The 21,731-nt window shown below is 29.2% G+C and overlaps 1 long non-coding RNA gene across 1 annotated transcript; it reads right to left on the minus strand.

Annotated features, from left to right (window-relative positions):
- Window positions 1-13,185: 13,185 nt before the first annotated feature.
- LOC140165911 (uncharacterized) lies at window positions 13,186-21,036 on the minus strand. The gene is made up of 3 exons (XR_011860786.1): window positions 20,832-21,036; window positions 20,263-20,388; window positions 13,186-13,359 (listed from the first exon to the last, which is right to left on the minus strand). It is a non-coding gene; the product is annotated as an uncharacterized lncRNA (long non-coding RNA).
- Between the last annotated feature and the right edge of the window lie 695 nt (window positions 21,037-21,731).

Raw genomic sequence — 21,731 nt, forward strand, 5'->3', positions numbered from 1 at the left:
ATTTTTGCATTTTTCTCAAAAACTAATAACATAGTGGTAACAAAGTTATGTATATTATAGGGGCAAGGAATCCATTACTCCACTGAAATTTCAGTGACCCAAGACAAGCGGTTTGTTATTTATGATCAGAAATAAGGTACCGCTAGGATGTACCTCGTTTCCTATCATATATACTGAACCGCTTGTCTTGAGTCACTGAAATTTCAGTGGAGTAATTGGATTCCTTGCCCCAATAATATACATAACTTTTGTTACCAGTGTGAAATTATTTTTTGAGAAAAATGCCAAAATAGTCACAAATTTAGCACATGGGTGTAGTACCCCCTTAACTCAATGTATTTCGTCAACCCACATGCCCGCACATGACCAAATTATCAAATTATCAAATACGTCAATTTTAAACTAATAAAATGATTAAAATTATCACACATTTTGCGATTTATGTGAATATTCATGAGATCATATTAAATGAGAATATTCATGAGGTCATGTCATGTCATAATCTGAATATTCATATGAGAGCAAGTATAACAATATAATATTGAAAATGTTTTACATTAGAATATTGATCGTGATAAAATCACGCAACATTTTCAAAGAACTGGTTTTTATTAAATATTTTTTAAACGAATTCTAGGTCTATTACAGGAATCCCGACGCTGCGTGTGATAATTTTTGTTGTAGACCTATCTGACGGTAATCCCATTTATTAACACTAACCTTCACATGTATTGGCAAAAATACCTAGTATTTCATTAATATATTCTTGTTCATTGATTGGTTAAAAGTGGATCACATGACCAAAAATAGTTCTACCATCAGTACTCCTATCCGTAAATAGTACCTCTAAGCCGTAAATAGTATTTTCAATGTCCCGGATGAGCCGTAAATAGTACCTCCAAGCCGTAAATAGTACTTTTGACCATGCCTTCCGCGTGCGCGCATTCGATGCGACGGAACAGTTCACGCACGCGAAACTGCCATAGCGTCATTTCGCGCTGCTGTAATTGGTTAGCCCGATTTTAGGCTATTCGATTTTAGAAGGGTAGGTTGTGCTTAAATTAGCCGTGCTGTTCACTCAGGATAGAAGCGGGAGAGTCAAAACGTCAAATAATTTTCTTATTAATGAAGAACATATTAATGAAGTATATAAAACCAATATATACTGCCTTTATTCGAAGTTCTGGTTAAACTATGGTCCCTCGTTGAGATCAATTAATACTATTTTCCTTCGGGGCTGCGCCCCTCAGGAAAATAGTACTATTGATCTCACCTCGGGCCCATAGTTTTAACCAGAACCTCTCATGGCAGTATATATTTGTATACTATACTAACTCAACACTACTCTATACCTTGCTAACACCTCAACGTTGTAAAACGTTTTATCAACTTTACGACGTTGTGACAACGTTAAATGACATTGTGTGTTACTCGGTTAACCTTTAACCCTAACCTTAACCATATGGCACTGTAACAATAAACCTTAACCTAACCATAAAACTGTAACCACCATTAGCACGACTTAAAGGTCCGTATGCACAAGAGTTAGACCGGGTCTTAATGGAATTTAGTTCCAGGAGAAAGGACATTTCCTTTACATTTGCTTAAGTTATTTTGTATTATTTTTGAACTTTCATTTAAGTCTTTAGAATTTGCTAGCTAAGGAAATAAGAGTAAAGGACCATTCCTGATGGAACTAAATTCTACTTACCCTGGATTTTAAAGTTAGACTTGGTCTTAACTCTTTTGTGCATACGGACCACTACACTTTGCAGGGCTGTGAAGTTCATGTCAACATGTTGCACTTCGTCAACCAACACGCACATGACCATTATTATAAATTTTAAATCGGAACTAAAATGATCACGCAGTTTGCGCACTTAATTGCGATTTACGAGAATATAAATATAAATATAAATATAAATATGTGAATATTCATGAGATCATATAAAATGAGATCATGTCATATGAGGGCAAGTATTAATGATATCATGTACATGTATCATCAAGTAATAATAATATAATAGTGAAAATGTATGACATTAAAATATTAATCGTGATAAAAACACGCAATTCTTCTGAAGTAAATTGAACAGATGTATTGCGTGGTTTGTGTGACTCGAATCTTTTATTGCCGTGTTTATTTATTTATTTTTTAAATCTAAATACTCAAATTTGTATTCCTTTACATTTAATATATAATATATAATTTAATATATAAATTTATATATTAAAATTTAAATGGATAGTATGTTTTCAAATTAAAATGGATATTCAAATTATATATTCAAATTTAAAGAAATATTCAAATTTGTATACTCAAATTTAAATGAATGTTCAAATTTAAATGAATGTTCAAATTTAAATGAATGTTCAAATTTAAATGAATGTTCAAATTTAAATGAATATTTAAATGAATGTTCAAATTTAAATGAATGTTCAAATTTAAAGATTCAAATTGAAATGGATTCAAAATTGAAATGGATTCAAATTGAAATGGATTCAAATTGAAATGGATTCAAATTGAAATGGATTCAAATTGAAATGGATTCAAATTTGAATGGATTCAAATTTGAATGGATTCAAATTTGAATGGATTCAAATTTGAATGGATTCAAATTTGAATGGATTCAAATTTGAATGGATTCAAATTTGAATGGATTCAAATTTGAATGCATCTAATAAAAATCACAATTTGCATATGATTCAATAGAATCATATTAAAATTTGCATATCATTAAAATTTGCATATCGTTAAAATGTGCATATCATTAAAATTTGCATATCTTTAAAATTTGCATATCATAATTAAAATATGCATATCGTTAAAAATTGCTTATAGTTAAAATTTGTATATCGTTAAAAATTGCATATCATTAAAATTTGCATATCAAAATATGCATATCATTAAAATATGCATATCGTTTTTATTTAATTTAATTTTAATTTTAATTTAATGATATGCATATTTAATGATATGCATATTTTAATATGCAAATTTTAATGATATGCAAATTTAAATGATATGCATAATTTAATGATATGCATAATTTAATGATATGCAAATTTTAATGATATGCATATTTTAATGATATGCATATTTTAATGATATGCATATTTTAATGATATGCATATTTTAATGATATGCATAATTTAATGATATGCATATTTTAATGATATGCATAATTTAATGATATGCATAATTTAATGATAAGCAAATTTTAATGATATGCAAATTTTAATGATATGCAAATTTTAATGATATGCATATTTTAATGATATGCATATTTTAATGATATGCATATTTTAATGATATGCATAATTTAATGATATGCATATTTTAATGATATGCATATTTTAATGATATGCATAATTTAATGATATGCATATTTTAATGATATGTATATTTTAATGATATTAATGAAATGCATATTTTAATTATATGCATATTTTAATGATATGCATAATTTAATGATATGCATATTTTAATGATATGCATAATTTAATGATATGCATAATTTAATGATATGCAAATTTTAATGATATGCAAATTTTAATGATATGCAAATTTCAATGATATGCATATTTTAATGATATGCATATTTTAATGATATGCATAATTTAATGATATGCATATTTTAATGATATGCACATTTTAATGATATGCATATTTTAATATCATTTAATGATATGCATATTTTAATGATATGCATAATTTAATGATATGCATAATTTAATGATATGCATATTTCAATGATATGCAAATTTTAATGATATGCATATTTTATTGATATATACTTTAATGATATGCATAATTTAATGATATGCATATTTTAATGATATGCATAATTTAATGATATGCAAATTTTAATGATATGCATATTTTAATGATATGCATATTTTAATGATATGCAAATTATAATGATATGCATATTTTAATGAAATGCATATTTTAATGATATGCATATTTTAATGATATGCATATTTTAATGATATGCAAATTTTAATGATATGCATATTTTAATGAAATGCATATTTTAATTATATGCATATTTTAATGATATGCATAATTTAATGATATGCATATTTTAATGATATGCATATTTTAATGATATGCATATTTTAATGATATGCATATTTTAATGATATGCAAATTTTAATGATATGCATATTTTAATGAAATGCATATTTTAATTATATGCATATTTTAATGATATGCATAATTTAATGATATGCATATTTTAATGATATGCATAATTTAATGATATGCATAATTTAATGATATGCATATTTTAATGATATGCAAATTTTAATGAAATGCATATTTTAATTATATGCATATTTTAATGATATGCATAATTTAATGATATGCATATTTTAATGATATGCATAATTTAATGATATGCATATTTTAATGATATGCATAATTTAATGATATGCATATTTTAATATGCATAATTTAATGATATGCATATTTTAATGATATGCATAATTTAATGATATGCCTAATGATATGCATAATTCAATCCAATTCAATTCAATTTTATTTTTTTTCCATCTCATATAACAGGTTATATTATAAAACAAGGATAAATAAATACAGTTTATCAAATACAAGAAATTGTAAATATCTTATGTTTAGCAAAAAACATATTAAATACATGAGATGTGGATGCCATCAAGAACGCTAGGCGTGTGGCTGATGGCACCCAATTTAATGATATGCATAATTTATAATAATTTTCAAATTTATATATTCAAATTTATATATTCAAATTTATATATTCAAATTTATATATTCAAATTTATATATTCAAATTTATATATTCAAATTTATATATTCAAATTTATATATTCAAATTTATATATTCAAATTTATATATTCAAATTTATATATTCAAATTTATATATTCAAATTTATATATTCAAATTTATATATTTCAAATTTATATATTCAAATTTATATATTCAAATTTATATATTCAAATTTATATATTCAAATTTATATATTCAAATTTATATATTCAAATTTATATATTAAAATTTATATATTCAAATTTATATATTCAAATTTATATATTCAAATTTATATATTCAAATTTATATATTCAAATTTATATATTCAAATTTATATATTCAAATTTATATATTCAAATTTATATATTCAAATTTATATATTCAAATTTATATATTCAAATTTATATATTCAAATTTATATATTCAAATTTATATATTCAAATTTATATATTCAAATTTATATATTCAAATTTATATATTCAAATTTATATATTCAAATTTATATATTCAAATTTATATAATCAAATTTATATAATCAAATTTATATAATCAAATTTATATAATCAAATTTATATAATCAAATTTATATATTCAAATTTATATATTCAAATTTATATATTCAAATTTATATATTTGAATATATAAATTTGAATATATAAATTTGAATATATAAATTTGAATATATAAATTTGAATATTCATTTAAATTTGAATATTCATAAAAAATTCGTTAAATTTTAATATCATTTAATGATATGCATATTTTAATGATATGCATAATTTAATGATATGCATAATTTAATGATATGCATATTTCAATGATATGCAAATTTTAATGATATGCATATTTTATTGATATATACTTTAATGATATGCATAATTTAATGATATGCATATTTTAATGATATGCATAATTTAATGATATGCAAATTTTAATGATATGCATATTTTAATGATATGCATATTTTAATGATATGCAAATTATAATGATATGCATATTTTAATGAAATGCATATTTTAATGATATGCATATTTTAATGATATGCATATTTTAATGATATGCAAATTTTAATGATATGCATATTTTAATGAAATGCATATTTTAATTATATGCATATTTTAATGATATGCATAATTTAATGATATGCATATTTTAATGATATGCATATTTTAATGATATGCATATTTTAATGATATGCAAATTTTAATGATATGCATATTTTAATGAAATGCATATTTTAATTATATGCATATTTTAATGATATGCATAATTTAATGATATGCATATTTTAATGATATGCATAATTTAATGATATGCATAATTTAATGATATGCATATTTTAATGATATGCAAATTTTAATGAAATGCATATTTTAATTATATGCATATTTTAATGATATGCATAATTTAATGATATGCATATTTTAATGATATGCATAATTTAATGATATGCATATTTTAATGATATGCATAATTTAATGATATGCATATTTTAATATGCATAATTTAATGATATGCATATTTTAATGATATGCATAATTTAATGATATGCCTAATGATATGCATAATTCAATCCAATTCAATTCAATTTTATTTTTTTTCCTTCTCATATAACAGGTTATATTATAAAACAAGGATAAATAAATACAGTTTATCAAATACAAGAAATTGTAAATATCTTATGTTTAGCAAAAAACATATTAAATACATGAGATGTGGATGCCATCAAGAACGCTAGGCGTGTGGCTGATGGCACCAATTTAATGATATGCATAATTTATAATAATTTTCAAATTTATATATTCAAATTTATATATTCAAATTTATATATTCAAATTTATATATTCAAATTTATATATTCAAATTTATATATTCAAATTTATATATTCAAATTTATATATTCAAATTTATATATTCAAATTTATATATTCAAATTTATATATTCAAATTTATATATTCAAATTTATATATTCAAATTTATATATTCAAATTTATATATTCAAATTTATATATTTCAAATTTATATATTCAAATTTATATATTCAAATTTATATATTCAAATTTATATATTCAAATTTATATATTCAAATTTATATATTAAAATTTATATATTAAAATTTATATATTAAAATTTATATATTAAAATTTATATATTCAAATTTATATATTCAAATTTATATATTCAAATTTATATATTCAAATTTATATATTCAAATTTATATATTCAAATTTATATATTCAAATTTATATATTCAAATTTATATATTCAAATTTATATATTCAAATTTATATATTCAAATTTATATATTCAAATTTATATATTCAAATTTATATATTCAAATTTATATATTCAAATTTATATATTCAAATTTATATAATCAAATTTATATAATCAAATTTATATAATCAAATTTATATAATCAAATTTATATAATCAAATTTATATATTCAAATTTATATATTCAAATTTATATATTCAAATTTATATATATAAATTTATATATAAATTTGAATATATAAATTTGAATATATAAATTTGAATATATAAATTTGAATATTCATTTAAATTTGAATATTCATAAAAAATTCGTTAAATTGCGTTATAAAAATTTTATGATGAAAATTTATTTTATGAATTTGATAAATTTCTATGAATATTTAAAATTATGGATATTCCAAATTGTTATTAACAATCAATTGTGTTTTTTATGAATATTGAACATTTTAATATTAAAAAATCTAGGAATATTCAAATTTAAACGAGTATTCAAAGCTGATGAATAGTAAATTTCATAACTGATGAATATTCAAACAATTGAATTAAAAAAAATCTGAATTACGAATTTGAAATATAAGTAATATTCACATTTTTATTATTCATATTATAAGAAATATTTGACCTTTTGAATAACTATTAAAACTTGAATAAAAATCCAACGAATGATAAATAAATATTTGAATTATATCATAATATTCATAAATTGGAATATTCATACAAATATTCATACGAATTTGAATTTTTAATATTTAATATCTAATATAAATAAATGAATAAATAAATATATAAACACCGCAGTAACAGATTAGAGTCACACAAACCACGCAATACATTTGTTCAATTTACTTCAGAAGAATTGCGTGGTTTTATCACGATTAATATTTTAATGTCAAACATTTTCACTATTATATTATTATTACCTGATAACAATTGCATACATGATATCCTTAATACTTTGCCCTCATATGAATATTTACATTATGACATGACCTCATGAATATTCTCATTTTATATGATCTCATGAATATTCACATATTTATATTTATATTCGCGTAAATCGCAATTAAGTGCACAAACTGCGTGATCATTTTAATCATTATTAGTTCCGATTTAAAATTGAGGTATTTGATAATTTGGTCATGTGCGTGTTGGTTAACGAAATAGTGCAAAATGTTGACAAGAACTTCACAGCCCTGCAAAGTGTAGTGGTCCGTATGCACAAAAGAGTTAGACCAGGTCTAACTTTAAACCCGGTCTAAGTGGAATTTAGTTCCATCAGGATTCAGGAATCAGTAGCTAGCAAATTCTAAAGATTTAAATGAAAGTTCAAAAATAATACAAAATAACTTAAGCAAATGTAAAGGAAACGTCCTTTCTCCTGGAACTAAATTCCATTTAGACCCGGTCTAACTCTTGTGCATACGGACCTTTAAGTCGTGCTAATGGTGGTTGCAGTTTTATGGTTAGGTTAGGGTTATTTTGTTACAGAGCTTTACAGTGCCATATGGTTATGGTTAAGGTTAAAGTTAACCGAGTAACACACAACGTCATTTAACGTTGTCTCAACGTCGTAAAATTGCTACGTTTTACAACGTTGAGGTGTTAGCAAGGTATACGTGGTATAGTGTTGAGTTAGTAGGTATTTTTGCCAATGCAAGCTAAGGTAACAGTCACATACGTGTGAAGGTTAGTGTTAATAAAAATGGGATTGCCGTCAGATAGGCCTACCACAAAAATGATCACACGCAGCGTCGGGATTCCCGTAATGGGCCTAAAATTCGTTTCACACAAAAAACAAAACAAATAAAAGTAATATGTAATAATACACGCTCTTTGAAAAAAATTTTCATACACTACAAAAGTTGTTGTGTTGTCCAAATCTAAACTGGGCGTTGACAAAATTGCACCCAAATTGAGATATATATCTCCATATAACATTTACCATGTTCACTAGAGTCATTATCAAACTTTTGATCAGTTGTGTCGACTACATCCAGAAAAGATGCGCAAATGAAACGACCACTGCTGAAATTATCAGTGATTTTACTTTTACAAAAGAATGACATCAGCAGAAGCTATTTTTTTTATTGAAAGAGATTGTGAGTAATCTTGATATATTTTCTATATTTTTTTCAAAGTTAAACCACTGATAATTTCAGATTAAAACGATTTATTAATAGCAAAGTCTCAACATTCATATATGGGTCTACTCTTCCAATTTGCGATGCTTTGTCGATTTTGGATGTCCCACTTGGCCCACTGACATGAAGAAACGGCAGTCGATCCAATAGGCCTGTGCACACAGCTGTGTTGTTTCCGTGAATGGCCTCAAGAAGACCGTCGTCAGCAGTGAATTTCGTCCTTAAAACAAAGAATAGATATGGTTTGATAAGGATATACTAACTTACACATTTGAATTGATATTTATTTGAAAACTAAACGATCTGGTCCATGGAGGCCAAAGGCGGCAAATTTGAAATTGAGAAAAAAGGCATGCAAAAATATGAAGTGAAAAATAATGAAACACATAAGAAAATAGACATCACAGAACTTTAGACCCAAGTATGCTAGATCTTTGGTGTTTTCAGTATAATGTTTGTATGATTATGATTAAAAATGCATCCTTTGACTTCCATGGATTTTGCAAACCACTGGTGATAGAATATGGTGACCTTATGTCCTGTATAGTTGTGTCATGTTATTTGCATAATAATTAGCTAATTCGTTGCATAATTTTGCCTACACGTACACGCGATCACCGATTCACTGACTTGGAGAGTACGATTACCTAGTATAGTTTGTCATGTTATTTGAACATCTATGAATATTAATTACTTTATTTGATTAAAGGAAGTTGAATTTTATTTGAAAACTGAACTTGATCACGTTTTTAAGTTATCATTTATGAAAGAAAACAAAATTTCATCCCGGACCTTCTAGCATTTGAATAATATATAGGGCCTATATGAATTCAATTCAATTTTGATCAATATTCAAAACAAACCACAGTGTCAGCCATTATTGCGATTTAATATGAAAACGGGAAAACAAGTAGGCCTAATAGAGGTTATCCACTTCACTCATGTGTGACTTCTAACAAAAGGTATTCCTCATTCAAACCAATTCAATGCACGACCTCGGAGTTACCTGCATGACTTTGGCGGGCACAAGCAAGTAATTCTTTTGAAAATCCTAAACAAGGTATAGAGAGTTCCCGTGTTTTCAAGCGGAACGGACTACAATAGTGTTTATAACGTGATTCGCACCGCCGTATTCCTCATTCCTTTGATTTGGTCAATGACCCTATTGGTGCTACATTCTACAAAATAACATTTGCTAATTATTGCGCGAGTGTTGGTATTCTGAAAATTGTAAACGGAGTTTAGGTTTCCCTCCAAGATGGCGGGTAACCCAAAACACGGGAACTCTCTATAGCAGTCGTTGATAGGATATGCAGCTATTACTCCTCTATTCGCCAAACGCCAAGAGTTTCTAGAATGCTGTTAAAATAAGAAAATTTTTAATGCTAATTTATTGCACATTCTAGGGAAGCGTGGTTACCTTTTTGAAATAACCGAGTGAGAGGGTTTTCAATAAAACATTTTTCCTGTCAAAACTGAAGCATCCTCTGTAACTGTATAAAAGAAAATATGAATATTAACTGCACATCATATATAACGATTCGTGATACCCAATTGTGGCACATTTGATGTCGTTTATGAGGCAGATAATTTTATTTCAATTTTATATACTCCAAAATATTTTTTTAATTGAGCGAGAATGGCGATAGAAAAAACGTTGAAAATTCCATGTAAAAATTACATTAGACCCCGCCAAAGATTACTGTTTCGTTTTTATGGTAATCTAATCTTTTATTTCCTGAAATAAAATTAGGGGTCTAATGTGGATTTCTTGTATGAATGATAAAAACATCGACGTGTATACAAGAAGCTACAAGAAAAATGGTAGGCCACATACTGACCGACATATACGGCGAGTAGCCACGTGCGAGTCAACTTCGATATAATGTATGAATAGGCTCATTTATTGTCGGATTTCTGTATAAAGAACACGCAGTTATCAACATTTGAGCGCTATTAATACACATTAATGTTTTTAAACAAATAAAATTCCAAAATATGGTACGTTTTCTGTCTTTGCTTGTCACGTGGTATGTTGAAGTAATGAAGTTGCGATTATATGTTTAAATTTTCACGATGACACCAACAAGTCTTTGTGGCCGAGCGGTCTAAGGCGCTGGTGATATGTCGATACTGTTTAGGCCTACATGATAGCGGCTCAGTGCAGCGTGGGTTCGAGCCAGAATTTTTCATATTATGTTAGGGAAATGTGGCTGGGAGAATGTATGTATGGCGAAGAGTGGTGTGTGCAGCTATAGAACATGGATAACCTCTATTGTTAGGTCCTGGATGTAAAAGCAATTTGCTTTCATAGTATTGTAAGAGCAATACACTTTCCATTAAAACAAAATAAAATCTTTTGAAAACAAACTGCCCGTCCTGAATTCTCGGGCGTAAATTTGACCTCAAACATTTTGCAAGTAGCCCACCTTATTTGTGTTCAGTGAGTTTAAGTAGATAAAGTATCGCCCTAAGTGTAAACTTGGGTATGACAATCATAGTTTTGCTTTAAATAATTTTATCAGGTGTGCAGTGGCCCCTGCGCCTCATGGAAGAACAGAGGATACCTTAAGGTTAGCAACTATTTTAAAACTGTTGCGATTTGGTAGTTCACAGCATCTTGCGAATAGTAGTGAGCTTTGGCAAAAATTGCATTGATCATTTCAAAGCAAGTGTGTAGAAGAATTCAAACTATCAAATATATACTTTTGTAGGTCCTGTGGTTCTTGATAAAACAACAACACGTTTGTAAAACGTATACATAACTCATTAACAACAATAAATCAAGCAAGTTTTCAAAGTACATGATTTGTAGAATGAACTTTTGCAAAACATTAATGATATATTGATTTAGATAATGAAAATCGATCTTTGCCTGCTTCGACCAACAATACCTCGTCTACCCTTAAAACATCCACTGAATGAGTAATTCAGGCAAAAGAAGAAATAAAACAGACAAACTAACAATAAGTAAGAGTAGAGCGTGTATGAAAGGAGAGTAATAAACCTATTATTTCTGCAACATTCTTTAGTTTTGTGCGTTAAAGCCATGATACACGAATCGGTTAATTTTTTATTTTGGTACTCTTTGCTTAAAATTATGAAATAATTTAGTAACAACTGTCAGGTAAGTTTGGTCCATTTTAAGGCGAATTGCGAAATAATGAGGTAAAATGCAAGAAACAAGACATCCCCCTGATACCCCCCTTCACCATTACAGTGGCCCCCCGGGTATCTTGGTCACTCTATTAATTTAGACATTCATTCAAAATTGCCATGTTGTCCTATAGCTATACATGCAAACGCAGCAATTTCGGCCGATTCTAATTGAGTCTACGTTGGGACATGTGTAAAGATTACATACGGTCAATAGAGGACGGCACTACTTCTGATATAATACAAATTTTATAGCAAAATTAAATAAAATTTTTGCCATTTAACAGTACTCGAAGTAAACTTTATAAACCTAATGATATGTACAGAACTTAAAGATTCTTTGAGGAAAAGCCGACATCATATGAAAAATGTTACCATCTTGTAAAATTTTGACATTTTGTATTGAAGATTTACATGAAGTTTCCCGAAAAGCTTAAGAATTTTTCTTTTGGGAAACTCATGTATATCTTCAAAAAAGGGTCAACATTTTCATAGGATGGTCGGCTTTTCATCCCAGCTACATACCGTTTAAGTACATTTAGCATTAGATTTATAAAGTCTACCTAGTTTAGTTTGACAGCTTACCTAATGCAAAATGTATCGGTGCAGCTATATAGCCTTTACTTCACCTCGCCTATGCCTTTTCGTCCTCTGTAGCGTGAAGCCTTCAATAACGTTCAATTTCTGCTTGTCTTGTAGTAGTATCCCTTGTTCATCATGTGGTTCCCCGTCTGTATGATTTCATGTCGTGCATTCTTCTTTTTGCCTTCCGCTTCTCCGTTTCATGCAGGTCTCGATTCAGATATGAGATATCAGTGGTTTTTTGTTGTTTGTTTGGTTTTATTTGTCCCTCTATCATTGCATGCCCACCTCTACTAAAGTAACATGTACTGTATATAGCTTCGTTGATATTTTCTGATGTATGCTTATACTTGATTTCGGCAATTCCATGTCTTGCACCATACGTTATGTAGTCCTGCGATGGGTCTAGGATCCGTACGGCATAATATGCAAAAATAAAATAATAGAAAGATGATTGAATGCATGGTATTGGTATTTACACAGCCGTTGACGTTAGTCACGGCTGTGTCTTTTTTCTTACAGGTTCTTTACACAGCCGTGACATTAGTCACGGCTGTGTCTTTTTTCTTACAGGATCTTCTTTCTTTCTTCTTTCTTTCTTTTGCCGACCATTACATTTGCTCTAGCATTTACATGCATTCATCGATTTTGACCTAACTGACCAGGCCCCTACATGTCACATGAATTTCGTGAGGTCAAAGGTCACGTAGGGGTCACAGGGGTCAAAAACGTGATTTCAACTCAAAATGCTACTTCTCCCACAAATTTCGTAGGACAGTAACGCCACTTGCACACATGCATTGTTATTACCCAGTGTCTATAAATCATACACAGATTTGAGGTCAAAGGTCATTAAGGGGTCACTTCCGGTATAAAACCAATTTCCTTCAAAAAATTTTATTAGCTAAGAAAAACATGTGCACACATGAATTATGTCAACCTAATGTATATGTGGTATTTTTTATTTGAGGTCAAAGGTCATTAAGGGGTCACTTCCGGTATAAAACGAAATAGCTTCAAAATGCTACTTCTCCCACAAATTACATAGGACGGTGACGCAACTTGCACACATGCATTGCTATTACCCAGTGTCTATGAATCATACACAGATTTGAGGTCAAAGGTCATTAAGGGGTCACTTCCGGTATAAAACCAAATTCCTTCAAAACAATTTATAAGCTAAGAAAAACATAGGAGAGTGACGGTATGTGCACACATGAATTATGTTTACCTTATGTATATGTGGTATTTTTTTGTTTGAGGTCAAAGGTCATTAAGGGGTCACTTCCGGTATAAAATGAAAAACCTTCAAAAAATTTTATTTGATAAGAAAAACATAGGACAGTAACGGTATGTTCACAAATGAATTGTGCTTACCCAATTCATATGTGGTATTTTTTTATTTGGGGTCAAATGTCATTAAGGGGTCACTTTCGGTCTGAGACGAAAAACCTTCAAAATGCCCTTTCTGCCACAAGTAACATAGCAAAGTGGTGCCACGTGCACCCATGCATTGACATTAGCCAATGTCTATTGTCGTTTTCATATATTTTGGGGTCAAAGGTCATTAGAGGTTATAACACGGCTGTGTTCGTGGGTTAGACCACAGCTAAGTCTAGTTCTTTCTTCTTCTTCTTCTTTCTTCTGTCGACCATTACATTTGCTCTAGCACTCACATGCTTACATCCATTTTGACCTAACTTGGTCACAATGATCATTGACCAGGCCCCTACATGTCACATGAATTATGTGGGGTCAAAGGTCACGTAGGGGTCACAGGGGTCAAAAACGTGATTTCAACTCAAAATGCTACTTCTCCCACAAATTTCGTAGGACAGTAACGCCACTTGCACACATGCATTGTTATTACCCAGTGTCTATAAATCATACACAGATTTGAGGTCAAAGGTCATTAAGGGGTCACTTCCGGTATAAAACCAATTTCCTTCAAAAAATTTTATTAGCTAAGAAAAACATAGGAGAGTGACGGTATGTGCACACATGAATTATATCAACCTAATGTATATGTGGTATTTTTTTATTTGAGGTCAAAGGTCATTAAGGGGTCACTTCCGGTATAAAACGAAATAGCTTCAAAATGCTACTTCTCCCACAAATTACATAGGACGGTGACGCAACTTGCACATATGCATTGCTATTACCCAGTGTCTATGAATCATACACAGATTTGAGGTCAAAGGTCATTAAGGGGTCACTTCCGGTATAAAACCAAATTCCTTCAAACATTTTTATAAGCTAAGAAAAACATAGGAGAGTGACGGTATGTTCACACATGAATTATGTTTACCTAATGTATATGTGGTATTTTTTTGTTTGAGGTCAAAGGTCATTAAGGGGTCACTTCCGGTATAAAACGAAATTCCTTCAAAAAATTTTATTAGCTAAGAAAAACATAGGAGAGTGACGGTATGTGCACACATAAATTATGTTTACCTAATGTATATGTGGTATTTTTTTGTTTGAGGTCAAAGGTCATTAAGGGGTCACTTCCGGTATAAAACCAAATTCCTTCAAAAATTTGTATTAGCTAAGAAAAACATAGGAGAGTGACGGTATGTGCACACATGAATTATGTTTACCTAATGTATATGTGGTATTTTTTTGTTTGAGGTCAAAGGTCATTAAGGGGTCACTTCCGGTATAAAACGAAATTCCTTCAAACAATTTTATAAGCTAAGAAAAACATAGGAGAGTGACGGTATGTGCACACATAAATTATGTTTACCTACTGTATATGTGGTATTTTTTTGTTTGAGGTCAAAGGTCATTAAGGGGTCACTTCCGGTATAAAACCAAATTCCTTCAAAAATTTGTATTAGCTAAGAAAAACATAGGAGAGTGACGGTATGTGCACACATGAATTATGTTTACCTAATGTATATGTGATATTTTTCTATTTGGGTTCAATGGTCATTAAGGGATCACTTCCGGTCCAAGACCAAAAAACATTCAAAATGTCCCTTCTGTCACAAATAACATGACAGAGTGATACTATGTGTACACATGCATTGACTTAAGGCAATGCCTGTGGGGTTTTCGTAGATTTCGGGGTCAAAGGTCATTAAGGGGTCACAACACGGCTGTGTTCGTGGTCTTAGACCACAGCTAAGTCTAGTTATTATTTTAATCACTGAATTTCGAAAAACTACATATCTCTTTTAGCCCAAAATATTCTAGCTAATTATTCGGGTTTCTACGGCATATACATGAAACACTCCAAAATTACCAAACAAAATAATGTACTCCAAAAAGGGAAGACACTCATACACCAGTACACTATAAGGAGTGATCCCCGGTTGAGGTTGTCGAGCATATTTAAAACAATAATGTAAAATTTCTATGCCTTATATTTGTTTTTAAGCTTTTTTAATTGTACATTTCTCAGAATTGCATGCCACTACATATATATTGAACCCGTGGTAAATTGTACCATATCTTAAAAAGCATCCACGGTACAAAAACAAATGATCATAAATTATGCCTCCATCTAAATGTTCAGATTTCATCAGGTAAATGATAATGTGAAACTGATGACCCGGCGCTGGAATTGTTGCCTGTTTTACCCCGGGATTCCGAAATCATGTTCATAATATTGGAGTCTGTCACAATTTACACCAACGTAGACTTCTATTTTACATGGTGTTTTATTTTATTATTTAAATGTACATTGTAATTGTTTGAACATTTTAATTCTCAGAAAAACAAGGGCCTTAATTTGAGCAATTTTACATTTATCATCGCTCGTGTGCATTGTGTTAACTTTGCCATTCAAGTATTTCTAACGTAGAAGACCACGCTGATTCCAAACTTGATGTTCGTCACCTCTAACTGATAATGAAATCAAAAATTTTGGCACTTTATAATCTTTTGAGAATTATTGAATAAGTAGGTTGAAATTCATATTTTCATGATACTGAAGCTCAGAATTGATTCTATGCATATATCAGACAACTATCATCGTCAGGTTATTTGGCGATTGAAAGTAATGGACCTTGAGTATAATCGTACAGAATATTGGGTTTACTAGTCTTCCTGTAATTTTAGTAGTTTTGATTATGAACACTACTTCTGGTGAATTGTGTTTGGTTAAACTTTGTTGCTGCAAACTAGATGTTATATTTACGCCTATATCTTAAAATGTGGTGCATATTAGACCTATACAATCAATTACATTTCTGATCATTTCTGATGAAATCCACACGCGTTAATGAGTTTCATAAAATCGTGGAAAGAACGTGCAAATATGATTTCAATTTTAATATAGCTGATTTAACACCTTCTGTATTAAAAGACACTAACAAAATTAAGGGGACTGCCATTTTCTTTGGTAAATGCGTCCATCTAAATGTCCAGATTTCATCAGAAAAATGATAATGTAAAACTAATGACTTGGTAAGAACGGTTGGCCGTTTTTTATCTCGGGATCCTGGAATTTATTCAAAATATTGGATTATGTCACATTTATACCAACGTAGACTTCCATCTCACAGGGAATTTCATTTTAGTATGTAAATGTACATTGGAATCTTCTTAAATTCGTAATTTTAAGAAAAAACGAAGGCCCCCATTTGAGCAATTTTACGTTTACATTAGCGTACATATATATTATGTTATCCTTCCCATTCAACTATTTCTTAATGTATAGAATCAAATCATTTGACAATTATAATCTTTTCAGAATGATTTAATAAGCAGATTGAAATTCATTTCAAGTCACTGAAACTCTTTATTGATTCGGTGAATGTATCAAGGCAATTAGCATCACCAAGTTAGTTGGGGATTCACAGAAATAGGCCTTGATATAGTTATTGTGCAGAAATATATATGCCCGGGAATGTAAGCATACGGGCTTCTCTGTACCAAGGAGGTTTTTAATGCAAAAATAAATAAAAATAAGGCCCATATAATATATTTCTGTCACAGGGTGATGAAATCAACATAAAGATAGATTATAATTTCAACAGAATTTTAGAGGTTAGGAGTATTAGGTGAGATTTATGGGTTAGGTTATATTGGGTTAGGTTGTGCTATAACGGATAAGGTTATGTTAGGGTGTGCTATGCTTAGGTTATGTTAGGTTGTGCCATGCTTGGGTTATGTTAGGTTGTGCCATGCTTGGGTTATGTTAGGTTGTGCCATGCTTGGGTTATGTTAGGTTGTGCCATGCTTGGGTTATGTTAGGTTGTGCCATGCTTGGGTTATGTTAGGTTGTGCCATGCTTGGGTTAAGTTAGGTACGATTATGTAAAGTAATGCTAGGTACGTTTAAATAAGTTAAATATGTTGATATATTAACAATTGTAGAATATAAAGTTGTGTTCCCAGCAAACATACAATTGTTTTTAAACATTATTAACGTGTTGCAAACGTTTAGTTGATTTTAGTCAAACATTTTAATAATATTTATAATGACTGGTTGTATAAAGGTCATGAAAACGTTTTAAAAATTATGTTATATGAAATTTTATTGCAACATATTTTGTTAACACTTTAACATCACTGTTTTTGAATGTCATTAAAATGTTTTACACTCTTCATACCCTTTAAGTTTAAATAACGTTTTGTGGTTGCTGGGTTACTATAGTAAGGCAAGATCAGGTTAGGTTGAGTTACATCATGTGTTGCAAAAATATAAGATTGAGTTACACTGAAAAGACTAATTCGTCAAAAAATGTGGTCTAAAACATTTTTAGCATGACAAATTTGTGATGACTTATGAATTAAAAATAAGTCATTTAATTCATCATTTAATTTGTCTAAATTTGACTAAAAATGACACATAACTACATCATTCATTTAATTTGTCATTTCATAAAAACTGAATATTTAAAAGTTGTGAAAATATTTGTAATGATCATGATGATAAATATTAATTTGAAATTTTTCAACATTCCAAGAACATTTTCAGCATTTTTGTCTTATGATAAATATTTCATTTACATTGACTAATTTTAATTTGTCAAATTGTACCACATTTATTGATGAATTAACCTTTTCGGTGTATGGTAGGAATATGAACTTGCAATTTACTGTCATTTTGTTTGGAAAGGGGTCCAAATATCATAGAGTCAAATACAATTGAAAATTGGTTCATGAAGTTAAATGCAAGGAGAGCTCTCGAGGCTCTCATCACCTTTGATCATACAAATGATCAACCTCAGATTTAGAGATTTACCCCAATTGATTCTTTTTTTTTATTTTTACTGGACCCATCTCCCAAAGAAAATGACAGTCCCCTTAATTTTGTTAGTGTTTTTTTAATACAGAAGGTGTTAAATCAGCTATATAAAAATTGAAATCATATTTGCACGTTCTTTCCACAATTTTATGAAACTCATTAACGTGTGTGGATTTCATCAGAAATTATCAGAAATGTAATTGATTGTATAGGTCTAATATGCACCACATTTTAAGGTATAAGCGTAAATATAACATCTAGTTTTGCAGCTACAAAGTTTAACCAAACACAATTCACCAGAAGTAGTGTTCATAATCAAAACTACTAAAATGACAGGAAGACTAGTAAACCCAATATTCTGTACGATTGTACTCAAGGTCCATTACTTTCAATCGCCAAATAACCTGACGATGATAGTTGTCTGATATATGCATAGAATCAATTCTGAGCTTCAGTATCATGAAATGAATTTCAACCTACTTATTCAGTAATTCTCAAAAGATTATAAAGTGCCAAAATGTTTGATTTCATTATCAGTTCGAGGTGACGAACATCAAGTTTGGAATCAGTGTGGTCTTCTACGTTAGAAATACTTGAATGGCAAAGTTAACACAATGCACACGAGCGATGATAAATGTAAAATTGCTCAAATTAAGGCCCTTGTTTTTTTCTGAGAATCAAAATGTTCAAACAATTACAATGTACATTTAAATAATAAAATAAAACACCATGTAAAATAGAAGTCTACGTTGGTGTAAATTGTGACAGAATCCAATATTATGAACATGATTTCGGAATCCCGAGGTAAAAACAGGCAACAATTCCAGCGCCGAGTCATCAGTTTCACATTATAATTTACCTGATGAAATCTGAACATTTAGATGGAGGCATATTTATGATCATTTGTTTTCGTACCATGGATGCTTTTGAAGATATGGTACAATTTATCAAGGGTGCAATAGATATGTCATGTCATGCAATTTCGAGAAATGTACAATTAAAAACAATTTTTCAAGTACAAATCCACTTTCCCCTGTTCTGCATGGGTTTTGTGGTAATGGCAGTGACAAATAGCAAATTTTAACAGAATGGGATACAGGGCTACTTAACTTTTTTTCAGAACAATGGTGTGTACACTGCAGCGATGTCCAGCAAGATTTCAGTCTCCTGTTTTCCATTGTCTTCTTATAAAGTCGCTCCAAACGTCTTTTGTACATTACGTAAGTCATGTTGTTCCTGGAAAATAAATATGCATGTTATTAAAACGGACAGAAATGGGCAAATCGACCACGAACAATGATGAACGTCACAATTTTACGCATTACCTTTGTCGTCTAAGGCTATGATGATTTGACGATGATGATAATGATAATTATGACGATGGATGATGATGATGATGATGATGATGATGATGATGATGATGATGATGATGATGATGATGATGATGATGATAGATGCGGATGATTATGTTAAAGATGATGATTTATTTTCTTGTTTTGTTTATTCATTTTATTATTTTGTTTCATACCGTGGCACATATTTTATTAACATGAGATCCCTGTCCGAAATTTACCGTCATTTTATTGGTATCATTACGAGTTAAAAGATTTATCATAATACTGATGTGACTGTGAACAAAATTAAAGCAGATAAATGACAAAATAAACCAGATTGCTTACCAATTTGACACTGCAAATGTTAAGACGATCCTTCACTAGTTTGCATCACCTTTTTCGCGCCAGTTGGTCTAAATTGGTCACTTGTACTTGCTTCATCACATCTGCGCATGCGCAATTGGTAATTCCAGTTGAAATCCATACACCCCTTATGGAATACACGACCTTAATCTTCCACACAGGGAGTGTGAATTTCAAAAGGGTTACCTGAAAGGTTGACTCAATTTGAAACCTACACTCCCTGTGTGGGAGATTAAGGTGATGCCTTCTACATGGGGTGTATGGATTTCAATTGTAATAATCTAATTAGAAGCTTGAAAGCTGAATCGAAAATTATAGAATAGGCCTACACTTGACCTATCTACTTGACCTGGAGACTTGACTATATCAATCGATCAAATGCAAATAAATAAATTAAATAAAAGCTAAACTAAATTGAAATTAATTAAAAGTAGTAAATTAAATTAAATTAAATTAAATTAAATTAAATTAAATTAAATTAAATTAAATTAAATTAAAATAATAGGCCTATAAAATAAAATAAAATAAAATAAAATAAAATAAAATAAAATAAAATAAATTAAAATAAAATAAATTAAAATTAAATTTAATTAAATTAAATTTAATTTAATTTGTTCGTTTGTTTGTTCGTGCGTTCGTTTTGCGGCGCGCATTAATATAAGAAATTAGCCAGTTAATTTTTTCCATATTTCGTATATAGAAGTAGATATCGCATCGACGAAATACTTCATATCAGCAATAGATAGGGCATTGATAAACTACTTGCTATCAGCAGTAGATAGCGCATTGATGAACTACTTGCTATCAGCAGTAGATAGGGCATTGATAAACTACTTGCTATCAGCAGTAGATAGCGCATTGATGAACTGCTTGCTATCAGCA

The sequence above is a fragment of the Amphiura filiformis genome, chromosome 1, assembly GCF_039555335.1.
Source record: "Amphiura filiformis chromosome 1, Afil_fr2py, whole genome shotgun sequence".
Lineage (NCBI taxonomy): Eukaryota > Metazoa > Echinodermata > Ophiuroidea > Amphilepidida > Amphiuridae > Amphiura > Amphiura filiformis.